The sequence below is a fragment of the Pongo abelii genome, chromosome 10, assembly GCF_028885655.2.
Source record: "Pongo abelii isolate AG06213 chromosome 10, NHGRI_mPonAbe1-v2.0_pri, whole genome shotgun sequence".
NCBI lineage: Eukaryota > Metazoa > Chordata > Mammalia > Primates > Hominidae > Pongo > Pongo abelii.
Genome location: NC_071995.2, coordinates 121,967,290 through 121,986,566, shown reverse-complemented (window position 1 = coordinate 121,986,566; position 19,277 = coordinate 121,967,290). Strand labels below are relative to the sequence as shown.

The 19,277-nt window shown below is 50.4% G+C and overlaps 1 protein-coding gene across 16 annotated transcripts in view; it reads left to right on the top strand.

Annotated features, from left to right (window-relative positions):
• The window catches only part of PITPNM2 (phosphatidylinositol transfer protein membrane associated 2), a 167,984-nt gene that overhangs the window by 33,895 nt on the left and 114,812 nt on the right, over window positions 1-19,277 (top strand). For all 16 annotated transcript variants that reach the window (XM_063712283.1, XM_054528390.2, XM_054528388.2 and 13 more), the window contains one exon: window positions 7,186-7,289. The gene's annotated coding sequence lies outside the window, so the exon portion shown is untranslated. The remainder of the gene's footprint in view (window positions 1-7,185; window positions 7,290-19,277) is intronic.

The following is a 19,277-nucleotide window of genomic DNA, read 5'->3' as shown; positions in this document are numbered from 1 at the left end:
CATCTGAGGAGCCCAGTGAGCACATCTGTCTGCCTTGCAAACCTAGATGCAAGTCACTGGACTTGATGCAAGGCTTTGGATTACAGGTCAGTATTCCCTTCTGTCCAAATCATAGGATTGTAGAATGTTGGATCTGAACTGAGAGCTCTTTCAGAGGTCATCAAGGCCAGCCTCCTCACTCTACAGATGGGGAAACAGGCCCAGTGAGCAGAGCTGACTTACCCAGAGTCAGCAGCCAGAACTCTGGTCTCAATCCCATGCCAATGATCACTTCACTGCACTCAGGGAATCCCATCCATATCTCTGTCCACAATGTGCAAACCCCTGCTCTGCACGGATAGATAGAGAGTGGTGTAATTAAGTGACAGCTTGAATTGATCATCTGATGGCCTGCTTACTCCATAGGATCACTGGAGAAATTCCCCAGCCTCACGACAGCTGTTTGAAACTCAGCACCGGCTTCATTTCAGCATTCACTCCATTGGGATATTGGGAGTGGAAGACTACTCTCTTCCTAAGACTCATTTAAGCACTAATGTCTCTCAGCAACTCTCATATGTGAGGATACAAAAGGTCTTCATGAGTCTTATGATAGAAGTAGAAATTCCTGCAAACCCGCTAGAGAGCTTGGCCACCATCAATACCTATTGCTGCTTAACAGAGTATGTCCAAACATAGTGATGCAAAGTGCCATTTTATTTATTTGCTCACAATGTGGCAATTTGGGCAGGTCCCAGTGGTAAAGTTAGCTCATCCCTGTGCCACTGGTGTCAGCTGGAACAACTTGACTACTTGGGGTGGGGGACACATTGACAAGGTGGCTGGCTGCACTCCTGTGGCTGCTGAGATGGTACTGGTGCTTGGCTGTATCTGCCAGGGCTGCTGGCTGGGACATCCGTTCCCCTCCTCATCACCCCTTGGGCAAGGTACAAGTGGTTGGCTTCTTGCCTGGCTTCAGCTTCCCTAGAGTTCAAATGCAGAAGCATCCAGGCTGCCACCACCACTTCATTCTCCTCACTCCTCTCCTCCCTTCTTTTTTTTTTTTTTTGAAACAAAGTCTTGCCCTGTCACCAGGCTAGAGTGCAGTGACATAATCATGGCTCACTGCAGCCTCAACCTCCTGGGCTCAAGCAATTCCCTGCTTTGGCCTCCTGAGTAGCTGAGATGCAGGAATGTGCCACTGCTCCTGGCTAATTTTTGTATTTTTTGTAGAGATGGGGTTTCTCTATGTTGCCCAGGCTGGTCTTGGACTCCTGGCCTCAAGTGATCCTCTTACCTTGGCCTCCCGAAGCACTGGGACTACACATGTGAACCACCACTCCTGGCCAGACTGTCTGTCTTTTTTAAGGCTAATATTCCATCGTGTAGATAGACTACATTTTGTTTATCTGTTCATCTGTTTGTGGATGCCTGGGTTGTGCCCACCTTTTGGCTATTGTGAACATTGCTGCTGTGAACATTGGTGCACAAATACCTGTTTGCATCCTGCTTTCAATTCTTAGCCAGGCCTCCCTAAGCTTAGAGATACAAACCTGGCACAGTGTTACTTCCATCCCATACTGTTGGCTAAAACAGGCCACAAGGCCAGACTAGATTAAAAGGGAGGGGACTCCACGAGGGCATGGCTCATTGAAGGCTACCAAAGTAACAGTCCACGGCAACCACCCTGGGAAAAGATCTTTGCAGACCCATTCACACAAACCCTTCCAAAGCCTGGCTGTGCTCCTGGATGCCTCTGGAATATCCAGGTTCCCATGGCCCAAGCAAGGTCCTACTGGAGCCACTCAAGCCAGAACCCAACTGTTCCCTCCCTTGGAGAAGGCTGCACGCTTGTGCTGTGTTTTGTATTGCTGATGGTGGTGCCTCCTATTACATAATCTGTTATTCTGTGCTGCACAAGGCCCTGGTTACTTGTCAAAAGTTTCTAAAAGCCAGCTGTATCAGCTCCAGGCAACTGGGGGTGCTGCCTCTCCCTCATAGTATTAGTCACTCTGTACTTAGCTAAATTTAACTTTTTATCATCCAAATGATATTTTTGTGGGCTTGGGATTTTACATAATGCTACCAACTGCTGCAGGCTAAGAATTTCTCCTTTTTGTTATGCGTGTGTGTGTGTGTGTGTGTGTGTGCGCGTGCGCGCACGCGCGTATTGGGTTTTTTCCCTCCATCAACTTCTGCACGGTTCAGGAAGGCTTGCTCAGTTTCTCTTCCCCTGCTCTGCTTCCCCAGGTCTGGGTTTTGTTCTTTGGGCTCTGCTTTTGCCACTTGCCAGCAGAGAGAAAAATCGCTCCTAACAGTCTTTTAATGGCCCTGCAACTGCTTCCGCCTTCACTGGAGGTCTCTCCACTTTGAACGTCTCTGAGGGTTTCCCTGCTGCCTCCAATAATCTGGGCTTCTGAAAGAGAAGCTCAGCTCCAGAGTAGAGTGTTTGTTGAAGAAGATGGAAGGGAGGGGGAGTAGGGTCATGAAATAAGAAATCCAGCCAGCCAGCCTGCCCAAGGCGTGGGGTCCATGATGCCAGCTCCTCCTCTCGGCCTGTGGGAGGGTGGGTAATGGTGGAGGGTTCAGAGCTGTTCTTGGGAGAATACAGGGAGGTGTGTGGATGAGAGGATGGAGACCCAGCCTCAGAAGGGTCTGGAGCAGCACGTGGGGAGCTGGAGACACATCTCAGCCACCTGACTTTCCCTGAGTCCCCACTGCTCAGAGGCTGTAGCACGCCTGGCCCTCATGCAGGGATCTCGGGTCTACACCATAACTGTGCCTGGGAGGTGCCTTTCTTCATTTTCCTGAGGAGGAAGCTGAAGATCAGCTCAGTGAGGTGAAGCAGCAGTAGTAATCACAGCAGCAGCAAAACACTGAGCACTTACTGTGTGCCAGGCATGGTGCTAAGCACTTGCTTTCTTTAGCTCATCGACTCTTCAGCCATTCTGTGAATTAGGTACCAGTATCCACTCTCTTTTTTAGATAGGGAAACCAAGTCCCAGAGAGGTTAAGCAGCTTGCTTGAGTGAGGCCTCATAGCTGGGAAATGGAGGACCACATTTCAGAACCCATCTACCTCCAGGACTCCTCTTGCCACCCAGTTCCGTGGCCTCTTCTAGGCTACATGGCTTTCCAAGGGGCACACTGGGACAAAGGGGAGAAATGGCACTTGGACTGTGCTCATTTCCTGGCGTTACTGGGCTGATTCCAGCCTGATTCCGGCCTGATCTAGTTGCCAAGTTCCTCCCATGCAAGCTGTCTTTAAAATAAAGCAGGGTGTATATGTATAGGCGGTCTCTGGGAGGATTCGCCAGAAACTGGAATTTGCCTTTGGGCAGGGAACTGGGTGCTGAGGAATAGGGACAAGAGAGAAACTTACTGTCACCCTCTAACCATTTTATCCTTTTGAGTTTTGAAGGTTTTCAAAATACAGATGCATTACTTGTCTTAAATTAAGTGATGTTATCTTATTAAAAAATTAGGAATAACTAGGTGTATACCCAAAAGAATTGAAAATAAATGTTCACACAAAAATTTGTACAGCAATGTTCACAGTAGCATTTATTCACAATAGCCAAAAAGTGGAACCAACGCAGATGTCCATCGATGGATGAATGGATAAACAAGGTGTAGTGTATATAATGGAATATTACTCCATCATAAAAAGAAATGAAATACCGACACATGCTATAACATTGGTGAACCTCAGAAACATTATGCTAAGTGAAGGATGTCAGACACAAAAGGATATATATTGTATGATTCCATTTATGTGAAGTATCTAGAATAGGCAAACCCACAGAGGCAGAAAGATTAGTGGTTGCCAGGGGCAGGGAGGAGGGGAGGATGGGAAGTGACTGCTTATGTGTACAAGTTTTCTTTTTGGGGTGATGAAAATGTTCTGGTATCAGATAGTGGTGATGGTTGTACAACATTGTAAGTAGACTAATAACCATTGACCTATATACTTTGAAAGGGTGGGGTTTTGTTGGGTTTATAGATGGTCTTGCTGTGTCACTCAGGCTGGAGTGCAGTGGTGTGATCACAGTTCACTGCGGCCTTGATCTCCCAGACTCAAGTTATCCTCCCAACTCAGCCTCCTGAGTAGCTGGGATTACAGGCATGTGCCACTACACCCAGCTAATTTATGAATTTTTGTAAAGATCGGGGGGGTCTCACTATGTTGCCCAGGCTTGTCTTGAACTCCTGAGCTCAAATGATCCTCCTGCCTTGGCCTCTCTAAGTACTGGGATTACAAGCATGAGCCATGGCACCTGGCTAAAAGGGCGGGTTTTATGGTGTGTGAATTATATCTAAATTGAAAAAAATTAGGAACCATGCCTCCAGATGGAGTCAAAGGCCATGGTCTGTTGTCAGCACTCTGTACAGTTTGCCGTGGTTCCACCTACCATACGTATGGGTCTCTCTCTACCCATTACTTAGCCACCTGCCTCACAGTCACCATGTCAACGGAGGCTGGAGACAGCAGTGTTTAACTTCGGCAGCACTACCCACTCATTTGGAACTTACACTTTCCACAAGGGCCAGCCTGAGACGTGTGGATGTCTGGGCAGGCTAGTAGCTGGCACCCCATCAAACTGGTATTCTTTAAGTGTTTGTTTGACATTTATTTAGTGGGGATGAGGAGAGACTGATATTCTATTAATAGGAATCGTATAGAGAAACAGATTCACTTGCTAATTCACTTTCATGGACTGAAACAGAGTCGGGGATCTGAAAATTTTTTAGGAAAGCAATTCTGACTTCTGTTGTTCTTGTCCCCTAAGGTATCTTTTTGTTTTGTTTTTCTTTCCCCTGCAGTTTTCCAAATCATTCAAGCAGTATATTGAAGATTTAGGCTGGGTGCGGTGGCTCACGCCTGTAATCCCTGCACTTTGGGAGGCTGAGGCAGGCGGATCACGAGGTCAGGAGATCAAGACCATCCTGGCTAACATGGTGAAACCTCGTCTCTACTAAAAATACAAAAAAATTAGCCGGGCATGGTGGCAGTCGCCGTAATCCCAGCTACTCAGGAGGCTGAGGCAGGAGAATGGCATGAACCCGGGAGGCGGAGCTTGCAGTGAGCCGAGATAGCGCCACCGCACTCCAGCCCGGGTGACAGAGCAAGACTCCGTCTCAAAAAAAAAAAAAAAAAAAAAAGCATATTGAGTATTTGGATTTAAAATTTAAAGGAATGAAATGACATGTTCCTGGAAAACAGCAACACGATGTATTATTTGGTCTTGGATGCCCTGCTCCCCTCCAGGACTGTGACTGCATGTGTATGGAGCGTACATTACATGCAACAAACCCCAGCAAGGATTTGTGTTTTGTTGTGACTTTCCATGTCCCCTTAGGGCAGTGGACAGATTCACTGTTTACCATTTATGTGAGGGGTCACTGGAGGAAAACTGAGTTAGCCAGCAGCACATTTTAATTTCTTTCCAGGGATGTTTTGAGCCCCCTGTCCCTAGAGATCTGTTCCCCAAGTAGCTGCCTACTGGGTTGGCTCCTTAGCCTGACCCTGCACTCACTTTTTTCGCTTTTAATACTTTTAGTCAGAAGCATAATTCCCTGCAGTGCCTCTCTTTGCATTCTGAGAGTGCTTTTCTCTCATAGCCCCTGTGGATCTAATTCTGCGGGGTGTGAGTCACCACTGCCCTTCTCACCCGCCGAGAAGCATTGTGGTGGGCTGGAGCGGGGCTGGCCTACCAAATCTGGCTTGCCGTTGATGGGTGCGTTACCATGGCAAACCCTCAACCCTCTCAACAGCTTTCCTCACGTCGAACATGGGGAGACTTGAGAGTTGCTGGACTTAACTGTGGCCTACGGTGGCATGTAGAGGCAAGGCTGGAAGGCCAGCTTGCTCATGGTCACTGGGAGGGCTGGGACCTGCATCCACTCTGCTGTGGGTGCCTGGGCTGTTTTGTTTGTTCTGGGGGTTGAGTGTGTATGTGGGTGTGTATATGCAGCCATGGAGACAAGGGGCTGGGGCAGGACAGCGATGGAGCCTCAGTCCCACAGAGGAGCTGCACGGGGGTGGGCATGCAGGACGCGGTGGCGGTAGCGGGGTTGGAAGAGCCACCCGCTCCCTGCAGCCACACCTCCCACTGCTGTGTATTGCTAGCTATCTTCACACCTCCCCAATTCCACTCTCCCTCCTCTGTCTGGCCGTTCACTTGGCAGTTGATGACTTTGCCATCCCCAGCCACCATTCCATTTCCCTTTGTTAGGGCTGTGCTTGCCCCTAGCGGGCATGGACTGGTGTCTGAGGAGACCCCCACCATGCCTGTCCTCAGCTCTTAAAGCAGGGTTGCCCTGGAATTGGGCATCAGTTCCTGAAACACTCCCAGATTCGATAGCCAGCAGACAAGCGGCCTCTCTGTCATGGTCATTGGAGAGCCCTGTAGGCTGCTACCTGCTCTCTGGGCCCAGGGTCAGGAGGCTTGTATGTGTGTCAGGCAAATAAGAATGTGTGTTGAGCTGCGAGGTGGGCTACCCGGCTTGTCTGTGGTCCCTGCAGGAGCCCTGGGTTGGGTAGTGGCTTCAGTGGTACCTGTGAAGACTTTGTCATCTCTGAGGCTGTTGGACCTGCGACTCTTTGGAAATCCATTTCTCCACCTTTTTCATTTTGTTTTGAATGCTTGTCTCTGGTCTCTGGGTAGTCAGATCACACTGCCCAGCTGGAGGGGCTTGCTGGAAGGCTGGAAGCCATGAGCATCACCCCACAATGTGACCATGCCCCTGTCCCGGCATCAGGACGCCATCCTCTCGGACTGTGTCTCCCACTCTTCTTCCTGCATTACCTCATTTTCCAGCCTCCTCTCTGCGATCTGAAGTCCTCCAATCCCAGTGGGGTTCATAAGTGAAAATCAAGGTTTGAGACAGAGCTCCAAGGGGCTTCGGAAATAAGATGGCTTATCGTGTGTGCTGATGGTCTCAGTTTCCGCTCCCTGAGCAGTTTTCCTAAGTAGAAGGGGTGCTGGGTAATGTTGGGGTGTATCTGTCACCAATTCTGAGTTAGACACTTGCTTCCTGAATGGTCCTGGGCTGGGTCCCTTTGTAAAATGGAGACACCTTTAGTCAGATGTCCCCTGTTCAATCCTCTTGGTCCATCGGCATTGTGGGTCTCCCAGTTGGATTGGTGTGGAGTGATAAGAGTCCAAGTGTCTCACCTCCTCTCCCATTTTGCTTCTCCCTGCAGGATGCTGGCACGTGTGTCCTGGTCCTCGACACCCTTCTGTGAGCCTAGGGACCCATTTCTCCTCCTGTGACAGGGACATCAGTGGAGCCTTCTCAGACCCACAGGTAAGGCCGTCCACCTGTGCAGTAGCACCGTACTTCCCAGAGCTGAGGCCCTGCAGGCCACCCTGGCCTTTGGTGTTTGAGGGTATGGAGACTTTATTGCTGTTTCCCTTTTCCCCTAAAAACCGGACTATTGTTGGGCGCAGTGGCTCACACCTGTAATCCCAGCACTTTGGGAGACTAAGGCAGGAGGATCACTGGAGGCCAGGATTTCAAGACCAGCCTGGGCAACATAGTGAGACTGCGTATTTCTGGAAAAAAAAAAAAATTAACTGGGTGAGGTGCCACATGCCTGTAGTCCCAGCTACTGGGGAGGCTGATATAGGACGATCACTTGAGCCCAGGAGTTCGAGGCTGCAGTAAGCCATGGTTGCACTACTTCACTCCAGCCTGAGTAACACAGTGAGACCCCATCTCTTAAAAAAAACACTATAAACCTGACTTTATCTGATTCATGTGGGGTAGATTGTATTTATTGATTATGCTTTTGCAAATATTGACTTCTCTTCACTAAATATGAAAGACTGATGTTCTGCCTCTGGTAGCTTTCGATTCCAAATAGGATAAAAACTGCTTGGGTTGGCCTTTGAGGCCCCAACGGCTGCTAGTCTCCTGTTTATAGAGCACCCCAGGGTGGCTCTTTTCTGTTTGCTCTTGAGGCTCAGCCTGGCCTGCTCTACCCTTAGTACATGGAATAGGACAGGCAGGAGTTTTGCTTCTTCTGTGCTTTGGCTGGGAAGCTCAGGCTGTGGCTACTCCCTGGCTTGGGCAGAGAGCAGAGGCTGGGCGCTGCCTTGCTTAGCTGCCCACAAGTCATGGTCAGTGGCCCAGAAACAAGCATGAGTGTGGTTTTTAATGCACCATCCCTCTGGATGTACAGTGAGAAACCAAGGCTGAGTGGAGGGTGGGCCTGAGCCTCTGTCTTGAGTCTCAGGGAGTGCCAGGTCTAGAGATTGAATGGCCCAGGGAGTAGCATTCTCTCCCCTCCCACCCCCAGCTGGCAGCAGGAGCCCCTGGCCTCCCAAGCTTCTTTCCATTTTGTATTTCTGCGTCTCAGGCACAATCCCTGGCCTTGGCCCCGTTTTCCATGCCAAGGCCTTTGTTGGGTGGAACAGGAGGTAAACTGATTTTTCCTTCTTTTTTTCCTAAGTGTTGATGAATCTTTCTCCCTGTACACTCATTGGCTAGTTTCAGCTTTGGAGGCATGGAGGATGGATGTTCCATCAAGGGAAGCTAGCAAAGCAGAGGTGAGGATGCTGGTGGGGGTAGGTTTAATGTACCCAGCCCCTGCTGCATGGGGCTAAGACTCACAGTAACCATGAGCAGTGCCTTTTAGGGTCCCTTTTTACACAGGAAGCCGAGGCTCAGAGATGGCAGATATCAGCTCCAGGTTGCACAGCTAGTCAGTGGTGGGATTGGGATTGGACCCTGAGTCTAGACTTGGAAGCACATGGCATGGTTTTCCAAATTTGGCCTGTGACTCACAGGGCCCTTGGTTCAGCCCAGGCTCAACCGTTACTTGCTGTCTGATCTCAGGTAAGTCCCCTCCCTTCTCCGGGTGCCCTCATCCTCACTGGGAAGATAGGGCACGTTGTGATGGGGCCTCTTAAGTTGCCTCTGGCTCCGTAGTTCCAGGCTGGCACCGTGGACTGTTATCTTCTCTAATTGCTCATTCTTTTCAGTTGCTGTGAAAAGGCCTCCAAGTGCTAGGAGGAGAGAGTGCTATGTTGTATTTTTTGTTTTTCTGTTTTGTTTTAATTCACTTTCCAAGGTGTCCCAGCTACTGGAGTGGATGTAGGGGAGGGCGCATAGTAACACTCAGCCCTGACTTGCAGCTTCTCCAGGGGTCACTCGGGTTCTGCGGGGTTGGTTGTCCTATTGCCAAAGGTCTTGGCTGCCAAGTCGAGGCAGGGCCCGGTGAGAGCTCTTCTGCCCTGCGTGGCCTGAGCACTGACATTGCTCTGAGGGACGCTGCTTCAACACAGCCTTGGTCTCCTGTCTCCTTTCTTACAGGAAGGAGGTTCTATTCCTTCTTAACAACTGCATTCCAGAGTGCAGTGGCTTTGCAGAGACCATGGCCTTGCAGCCCACCTCATCCGAAGGTCTTCACTTAGACCTAAAATGTCTTCAGGAATTGTTCTGCTCCACTCATTTGTCCATAAAGTATTTATTGTTACTTAGTATGCACCAGGGACCATTCCAGTTGCCAGAGACGCCACTGTGAACAAAACAGACAGGCATCCCTGCCCGCGTCTAGTTTATATGCTGGTACATTCTCTGCGCTTTGCTTATGCAGTTCCAGCATCCTGAAATTCCCTCTTCCTACCTCTACCTGTCAGGTTCCTGTTTCACCTTCCAAGCCCATTTCAAACAGCTCCTTTCCTCTAAATTTCTTTGCAAGGCCTGGGTCCACATTAGCCTCTCCTTCCTCCCTCTGTGCTGTCACGGCATACTGCTTGGACCTCAGAATTCTTGGCATCATTTTCCCTGAAATATTTCAGTGTCTGTGTCTGCTGTCGGCCTGGGAGCCCTGTAGTGTGGGAGACTTGCCTTTGGGCACCATCCTTTCCCCCCAGATCCTGGACTAGAGAGCTGGTACCACCTGCTTTTCCCAAAACCCTCCCCTAGAAAATGGCAGGCCCCGTGTGAGGATGGTTAGGGTTGCCCCCTCCATGCCTCTGCACCCCTGCTTGGGAGTTTGTGGCATAGTGACCACCAGGCCCTGGTAGCGAGAGTCATGGCGTGGAGGGAGGCCACACTCCCTGGGGTCAGCTAAGAACGAGATCTTTCCTTCTCCTCTCTCCTCCACAGGGGACTGAGGAAGGAAAGGGCTCAAGGACCAGGGTTTATTTTTAGAAAAGCTCCTTGCTGTGGAGGAACCCAGAGCCCTTCCTTCCAGAAGGTGGGGGTGGCACGTGGTGGGTGGGGTAGCTGGGGTTGTGTCTCCTACTGCCTGGCTGTCTTTCACAGTAGGGGTCTGCCTTAAAGAGGAGGGTCCCAGCCAAGGAGAATATTTGCCCTTAGCCCTCATAGTTGAAGATGTTTGCCATTCGGCACTGGTGAGCAGAGCTTCTGGCATTGCCATGAGCCTCAGTGTCCCTTGGGCAAGAGCTCAGTGGGGAGGGTCCTGGGCCCAGGCAGTGGCTTCCTTCCGGACTCCCCGTGGCTCAGGCAGGGAGGGGCACTTCCTGCCATTGTCTCTGTGACAGGCCTCAAAAGGTCACTGTCTCCTAAGGAGAAAGAGAGCTCATGACATGGGCAGGGCCTCAGACCACAGCAGCAATGACACAGACTTTCCAGGGCACGTCCCTACCTCCCCATGCTATACCCCCATCCCCACCTCCAGCCCCTTGGATGAAGTCCCATCCCAGGTGAAGAAGGGACTTATCTCCATCCGTAGCAGCAGCAGAGCCCTACCTGCAGCAAGGGCCTTGCTTCCTAGTCCCTCCTCTCAGGCAGCCCTAGTCCCACATGGGAATGCAGGCCTGTCCGTCCCTGTGAGGTTTAGGTCTGTGATAAGTCTCGCATGTTAGAAAGCTGCCCAGAGAGCCCAGAGCATGGGGAGGTTATGGAGAGGAAGTAGAGGGCTGAGTGCCCTCATCCCCTGGAGCAAAGATGCTGCCCTGAAGTCCACAGAGAGCTCCTCCTCAGCTTCTTTGCTGTCACCACAGAGCTTGGTAGAGATCTGGGCACAATCTGATGACCCATGTCATGCCCCGGCCAGTTCTGTCACCTGTGCCCCTCCTGACTGCTCCCATCTACATTTTGTTTATCAACATGGTTCTTTGACACACACCTGATGCTGCTCAGTAGGCAGGGCTTTAGCCAGAAATTGCTGGCTCTTCTCAGTCTCCTCTTGTTCCTGTTCCCCGGAGCTCTGGGGACTGACCCCTGCATTTGCCTTGTTTGCTCTGATGCAGCATGTCTTCCTGAGAATGTACTTTCTTTTCTTCCTTTTTTTTTTTTTTTAAGGAATTATTTACTTATTTTAGAGATGGAGTCTTGCTCTGCCACCCAGGCTGGAGTGCAGTGGTGTGATCATGGCTCACTGCAGCCTTGAATTCCCGGGCTCAAGCAGTCCTCCCACCTCAGCCTCCTGAGTAGCTGGGACTATAGGTGCACACCACCACACCTGGCCCAGAATGTATTTTACTTTCAACAAGGTGGCAGAAGCCTGCATTCCTCTGGCTTGTGCTTCAGAAGGATGTCTTCTGGCTGCCGTGTTGAGAGCAGGCTAGCTGGGGTGAAGAGAGGAAGCAGGGGGTCTGTGGCGAGACGATTGTTTCTGGGCAATGTTTTTGGTCACTTGTTGAGGTTTGCGCAGGCATACCATGCTTGCAGGGGGATGGGCATTGGTCTGTTTCACTTGTGCTCTTCAGGACAGGCAGGGCCAGGAAGGAAGCTGGCCTGGCCTACCTGAGGCATGTGAGGCCGGGTGCCCTGCTGTCTTGGTCAGTGGTGGTCTGGGGCTGGGAGTTTCTCTACATCTCTGCCTGCAGGTTCTCAGCATGGGAAACTCTTTCTCACCACCTTTCTTTTCCTTCTTCCTCTCGTTTTTGCCTTCCCTTGGCTCTGGTACAGAGCCCCCGTCTTCGGTTCATTTCCGGTACTTCTCCATAGTGGGTATCCAGTGAACTCACGTTGATGACCTCATCCCACCTGCAGGGAGGCAGCTGGAGGCATGACGGCTCAGCACTCCAGGTGCCTGGAGGCATTCCCGTATGTGCCGAGCCCTCATGCTTCCCGGTAGCCAGGTGTCGTCAGCAGGAGCTTTCTGGATCTGTGTCCCCTGTGTCACTTCCTTTCTTTGTTTCTTCACACACTTCCTGAGATGTGAACCCTGCCTGGGACAATCGCTTTTGTTCCTGGAGACAGTGTACAGAGCTTGGAATTCTCCGAGGGGTTCCTGAGATGGGGCCATTCAAGCCGGAGGGTTGAATAGCTTGACTCTTCATTTCAGCAGCATGATTGACCCCTCAGTGGATCAACAGCGATTCATTCCACACGTATTTAGTGAGTACCTACTATTCTAGGAGCTGGGCATAAAGACGTGATAAAATGTTAAAAACTTCTGGCCCTCCTGGGGCTTGTATTCTAGTGGGGGTAGACACTCGATAGAAAATAGTCAGTAAAACCTGTAAGCACGTCAGATGGTGATCAGAGCTGCAGAAGCAGGGGAAAGGAAGGCCTCCCAAGTTGGGGACATTCAGGCGAAGACCTGAAGGAGGTGAGGAGTGAGCCAGGACGGTAGCTCAGGGAGAAAGGCCCTGAGGCAGGAGCTTGTCCAGGATGTTCAGGAAACTGGAGTGAGTGAATGAGGGGAAGAGAAGCAGGGGAGGAGGTCAGAGAATATTGAGGGCCCCGATGGATCAGGGCCTTGCAGGCTGTATCAGGACTTTGGCCCAGACTCTGAGTGACCTGAAGCTTCGGAAATGTTTGAGCAGTAGAGGATCAGGATCCGAATTGTGCTTTAAAAGGATGGTTTCTGGCTATGGTGATGAGAGCAGGCTGGATGAGAGGAACGGAGGAAGCTGGGTGATTGTGGGGAAACAATTGCAATAGGGAGTTTCATGCATGTCCGTGTGAAGAGACCACCAAACAGGCTTTGTGTGAGCAATAAAGCTTTTAATCACCTGGGTGCAGGTGGGCTGAGTCCGAAAAGAGAGTCACCGAAGGGAGATAGGGGTGGGGCCGTTTTATAAGATTTGGGTAGGTAAAGGAAAATTACAGTCAAAGGGGGTTTGTTCTCTGTCGGGCAGGAGTGGGGGTCGCAAGGTGCTCAGTAGGGGAGCTTTTTGAGCCAGGATGAGCCAGGAAAAGGACTTTCACAAGGTAATGTCATCACTTAAGGCAAGGACTGGCCATTTTCACTTCTTTTGTGGTGGAATATCATCAGTTAAGGCAAAGACTGGCCATTTACACTTCTTTTGTGGTGGAATGTCATCAGTTAAGGCGGGGCAGGGCATATTCACTTCTTTTGTGATTCTTCAGTTACTTCAGGCCATCTGGGTGTATTAGGTGCAAATCACAGGGGATGCGATGGCTTGGCTTGGGCTCAGAGGCTTGACAGGGAGAGGCAGTGGGTGTGTGGGGGCTGCAAGCCTGTTGGGCCCCAGATGTGTTCTAAAGGTAGAGCCAGGCCGGGCATGGTGGCCCACGCCTGTAATCCCAGCACTTTGGGAGGCCAACACGAGCAGATCACCTGAGGTCGGGAGTTCGAGACCAGCCTCCAGCCTGACTAACATGGAGATACCCTGTCTCTACTAAAAATACAAAAATTAGCCAGATGTGGTTGTGCATGCCTGTAGTCGCAGCTACTTGGGAGGCTGAGGCAGGAGACTTGCTTGAACCCAGGAGGCGGAGGTTGCGGTTAGCCAAGATCACGCCACTGCACTCCAGCCTGGGCAACAAGAGTGAAACTCCATCTCAAAATAAATAAATAAATAAATAAATAAATAAAATAAAATAAATAAAGGTAGAGCCTAGAGGAATTCTGAGACATTGGGTGCCTCTTGCTTAAAAGAAGGTTCTTGTGGACTTGGAGAGATGCAAGAAGTCATCTAGGCCAACCTTTACAGCTAACCCACTGGGAAACTGAGGCCTAAGAAAAGAAGTGACTTGTCCAAAGTCCCATGGCAAGCTGGCTAGTTGCAGAGCCAAGATTTGGGCTTCTGGAATGCAGGTCCAGTGTTTTTACAGCTGAAACAATGAATGGTTCCAGTGAGGTTGAGGGCCAAGGGAAGAAGGGCTGGCTCCAGGGTCCCAGAGCCAAGCCACAGGGTCCTGACAGCACCCACAGAGGCCAAGCCCAGCCTCCGCTGGCCAGCAGGAGCCTGAGGCTTTGTGAGCTGAGGATTCTTGGCACTCTGGGCCTTCAGCAGCTCTCTCTGGACCAGCATTTTCACCTTAGCTGGGCTGCAGTCTTGACGATGTCAGGCCTTGGGCAGATCAAAGTCAGTGCTCCTGTGCATTATTCACTTGGCTCATGCTGAGCCTCCATGGAGTGTCAGGCCAGAACAAATAAGAGAGTCTTGCTGTCAAGAAGCTAACAGTTCAGGCAAACCTAGGGAGCCTGTATGGTCAGGGTTATAGGTTCATGTTAGAGGCATATGCAGGGAAATGGCCAAGGTCAGGGGATCATCACTGTAAGGACAGTCACTAAAACAACTTCTCCTGCCACCAGATGCCCCAGGGAACACAAACCAGAGGCCTTGTGTCTACCAAGGTGGTTTGTTTAAACCCATGATTCAGTTAGCCTGGTGTGGTGGTGTGCACCTGTAGTCCCAGCTACACAGGAGGCTGAGGTGGGAGGATTGCTTTAGGCCAGGAGGTCAAGGCTGCAGTGAGCTATGATTACACCATTGCACTCCAGCCTGGGCGACTGAGTGAGACCTCTCTCTAAGTAAACAAATTCATGATTCAGTCTCTTGGAATACAACGGGCAAGGAAGGTTGGTGGGGGCTGAGATCTGACTGCCCTACAGGTAATTGTGTCACCAAGAAGAGGTTTCCCTTAAACCTCCAGGACCCATACACTTAGGTTGATCACTGTGGGGTGTCCTCGCATTGCATCGGGTGACTTCCATGTGCTTCTTTGTGAAGAAAGCTGGCATTTTTCTTTTTTAGTGTGCAGGGCTGCTCTAATGACAAGCTTTAAGGTCTCCTGTGGCTGGTGGGATTCAGAATGAGACCTGTGAAGTTCCCAGCTTAGCATGGGAAGAATCAGGTGTCGTCTTTACACTCCTCAGTATGAGGGCTGCCTGTGGGGGATGGGAGGGAAAGATGTTGCTTTTGCTTTCTTGGGAGGAGTTGAATCTATAGGCCAAAGGGGAGGGAAATCCAGTTTGCTTTTTCTTTCCGTTTTTTAACTTCATCGTCCCCATCACAGTAAATGTATTGTTGAAGAATGACAACTTGGAAATTACTTCCATTGATTGGTGTATGGGCTGCCCCGGGAAACCATTCTCAACTGCCCTTTGCTCTAGTGGGCAAGTCCTTGCAGAAGGCCACTTCTTTATGTTTTCTTCTGAGGCTGGACGAGGGAGCGGAGACAGTAAGGAAACTGGAGACAAGCTCTCTGCCCTTAAGTAGCTCAGGGCAGCATCTTCCCCCACAGCACATGTTGTTCAGCACTTTCCTTCCTCTCCCCAGCCTTCTCCCTCCTGCTCTGGGATGCAGCATTCTAACACACCTTGCCGGGGACTTCCTTGCATTTCTGTGGCAATTCTCAGGTGTAGACAGAGTTCTGTGACAACTGAGGTTGAGTGCTGTGTCTAGGTTGTGCCTACAAATTAGTGGTGGGCACTATTATTTTTAAGAATCTGTTTTTTAGAGACAAGATCACTCTGTCACCCAGGCTGGAGTACGGTGGTACAATCTTAGCTCACTGCAGTCTCGAACTTGCATGTCACAGATGCACACCACACCCAGCTAATTTTTAAATTTTATGTAGAGATGGGATCTCGCTATGTTGCCCAGGCTGGTCGCGAACTCCTTTCCTCAAGTGATCCTCCCATCTTGGCCTCTCAAAGTGCTGGAATTACAGGCATGAGCCACCATGCCGGACTGATGGTGGGTTTTAGAACTCACTCTACCACCTCCAGGAAAAGGGAACTTGATGGTTTGTCCCCATGGAGCTTGCACTACAGCTTTCTAGGGCAGGTTCCCAGATGGGAGGAGTGGCCTTAGGTAGGCCACTTAACACATGACGAACATTTACTAAGTACCGTCTGTGTGTCTGAGCTGCACTATGTGCTGGAGGTAAAAATAAATAAGGTTGTGCTTTGAGGGGCTTGGGAAGGAGAACCATTTCTCCATTATCCCTCCAGTGCCTGAAATTTTACTATTGGTCCCTTATTCCTTTGAGTCAAGCATTGCCCTCTTTCTAGTTTTCATTCAAATGATAAATACTCTTGGGAAATATGTTGCATTCACTCTTTGATACTTCACTGTGGGTATGTTTATTAATGGAAACAAGAAGCAGGGCAAGTTGATGACAGTGAGAGAGGAGTGGGGAGCTGGCATCTTGGCAGGAGGGACCTTGTCCTGCATCACAGGTTGGCCCAGGGTCAGCCCATGCTATGTCCCACTGCAAGGGGATATTTGGGGTCATAAGTGTGTGTTTTTGAAGCATTAAAGCATCTCCCAAAAATGGCCTAGGTTTGAAAAAGCTTTGACCAAAGGAAAGAAAACAAGAAAACCAGTACAGAGTACCTGTGCACTGTGTCAGGCACTTATTAGGTGCTCAATAAAGAATGTTCCTTCCCTAAAACAAATAGGAGTGGCTCCTGGCACTTGCAGCTGCCTGGGAAAGGTGGCCATGCACCTGGCTGGCAGAGCTCTCTGATCAATGTCAGTGTGGGGTATGTGTGGGGAATGGGGCACGTGGAATGATCAGTTCCTTCATATGTGAAGTCAGGAAAGGCTTCTGGAACCAGGGAGTTACAGACGTTGTATGGAGTTATAGACACACCGTGGAAGGGGTGGCGTTAGACGCTGTTGGTGCCTCAGGTGAGTCTGACTGGGTCTCAGTCTTTTCTTATAGAGAGGAAGAATGGCTAATGCCTTTTCTGGACATTTCGTATGAATGGAGTCATACACGATGTGGTCTTTTGCGTCTGTGTCTGGCTTCTTTCACTCAGCATCGTGTTTTCATGGTTCATCCGTACTGTACCATGTGTCAGTGCTGCATGATTTTTTTTTTTTTTTTTTTTTTTAGACGGAGTCTCACTCTGTTGCCCAGCCTGGAGTGCAGTGGTGCAATCTCAGCTCACTACAACCTCCGCCTACCAGGCTCAAGTGATTCTCCTGCCTTAGCCTCCCAAGTAGCTGGGATTATAGACGTCCGCTACCAAGTCCAACTAATTTTTGTATTTTTAGTAGAGACGGGGTTTCACCATGTTGGTCAGGCTGGTCTCGATCTCCTGACCCCAGGTGATCCACCCGCCTTGGCCTCCCAAAGTGCTGGGATTACAGGCGTGAGCCACCATGCCCAGCTTGCGTACAAGTTTTTATTGGACGCATTTCATTTCTCTTGTGCACATGCCTACAAGTGGAATTGCTGGGTCATATGGTAACTCTGTGTTCAGCATATTTGAGGAATTGCAGACTGTTTTCCAGAGAGGCTGCAGCATTTTACGTTGCACATTGTTTTATCTGCATGGAGAATTGTATAGTGTGGTGGTTAATGCAGGTTCCAGAACCTAACTGCCTGGGACACCTTGGGCAAGTCCCCTCAACTCACTGCACCTCAGTTTCTTCTTCTGTGAAACGCAGACCTTATTAGTCCTTATTGCATATGGTCATGTGGAAGAAAGGAGTAGGTGTCTGTGGAGTCCTTGGTAAGGCTGTGCACGTGTCACCTGCAATTCTTACTTCCCCCGGGCATGGATGCCTGCACACCTGGGTGCTCTGTCAGTGGTTTTCTGTGGATGTAGAGCTGTCCTTACAGGGCACTGCCTCTTTCAGTGGTTTCTAGTCTTCTGATTGCCCCTGGGAATAGGCCTCCCAGGCTGTCAGTGCCTGGCACATCTGTGCATCTCTCTCCTCAGCTGGAGGGGCTTCCTAAGGGTAGTGCACCAGCTGTGGGATCTGAGAGGTGGGACTTGGAACAGTGCCAGCATGGAGAGGCATCTGAACCCAGGCATACAGCGGGACCTGGAGCCAGGCATCCAGGAGCCAGGAGCTGTTTGGGTCATTAAAAAAATAGTAGCGCAGAGAAGGTTAACCCAGCCCTTAGCTACGTGCCTAGTTCTCCTAGGCACTGGGCTCCTGCTCTATGATCGGCCGTGTGGAAGGAGATGATGTTCAGGCCAGGAGCCTGTGGGAAGTCTGCCAGTGCTGCAGGTATGGCCCAGAGCGCCCAGGGCTTCGTCAGCCCACAGGCACAAAGGTGGGCCTCCTCCCTCTCTGTAGAGGAGTATCCCACTTGTCCCGCCAGCCAAGCCCTGGCAGAACAGTAGCTTCCCAATCTTGCTGTGCTGGGTGTTCTCCGAGGAACATAGGGAGGCAGATTCAGAGAGCCAGACTTGCCTTTGCCGTCATCTCCAAAGGGAGTCCTGGTATGAGGTTTCATTCTTTAAAAAAAAAAGATATATATATATATTTTCGGCAAAATCGACAGTTCTGGGTGAGCGTGAAGGAGGGAATCAGTTGCCTCCCTTATCTGGCAGGTGCTTGCTGTGCCCACTGAATCAGAGATCCAGTGAGGAAGGGGAACTCAGCCCTTGGGATGGGGGTATAGACACGTTAGAATGCATAGCACATGCACAGAGGGGAGGCACAGAGTGCAGCTAGAGCAGAGAGAAGGCAGCAGCTGACATCCGATGGAGAAAATTTCATAGAAGAGGGAGCATTTCAAATGGGCTTTGAAGGATATGGAGGAGTTTATCAGGAGTAAAGGGGGAAAGGCAGATGGACCAGAATGAGCCCTCAGTACTCAAAGTGCATGGTATCTTTGGGGAGTGCTGAGAAGTTTCAGGTTCTTGAAGTACAGAGACAAAGGCTGGCAGGATGGAGATTGGGCTGGGAAGGAAGCTGGCCCCGGAGCTCAGCTCTCAGGAGTGGACACTTGGGAGCCCGTGGGATTCGGCGGACTCACTCGCCAACCTTGTGGCTGTCTCTGTGGCATCTGTGTGTTTGCTTCTAATTAGGAGGTGCTTCCTCGTCTCCATTTGCATATTAGCTGACTGCAGCCTTGAACTCCTGGGCTCAAGCAATCCTCCTGCCTATGCCTCTGGAGTAGCTGGGACTATAGATGCAGGCCACCATGCCTGGCTAATTAAAAAAAATTTTTCTCTTTTTGTAGAGACAGAGTCTTACTATGTTGCCCAGGCTGGTCTTGAACTCCTGAACTCATGTGATCCTCCCACAGTTTCCCAAAGTGCTGGGATTACAGGTTTGAGTTACTGTGCCTGGCCTGCACATGTTTCTTATCTCGCACTGCTGCCCTCCTATGATAGGGCTCTGGCTGGTGGTCCCTGACACCCTCCAC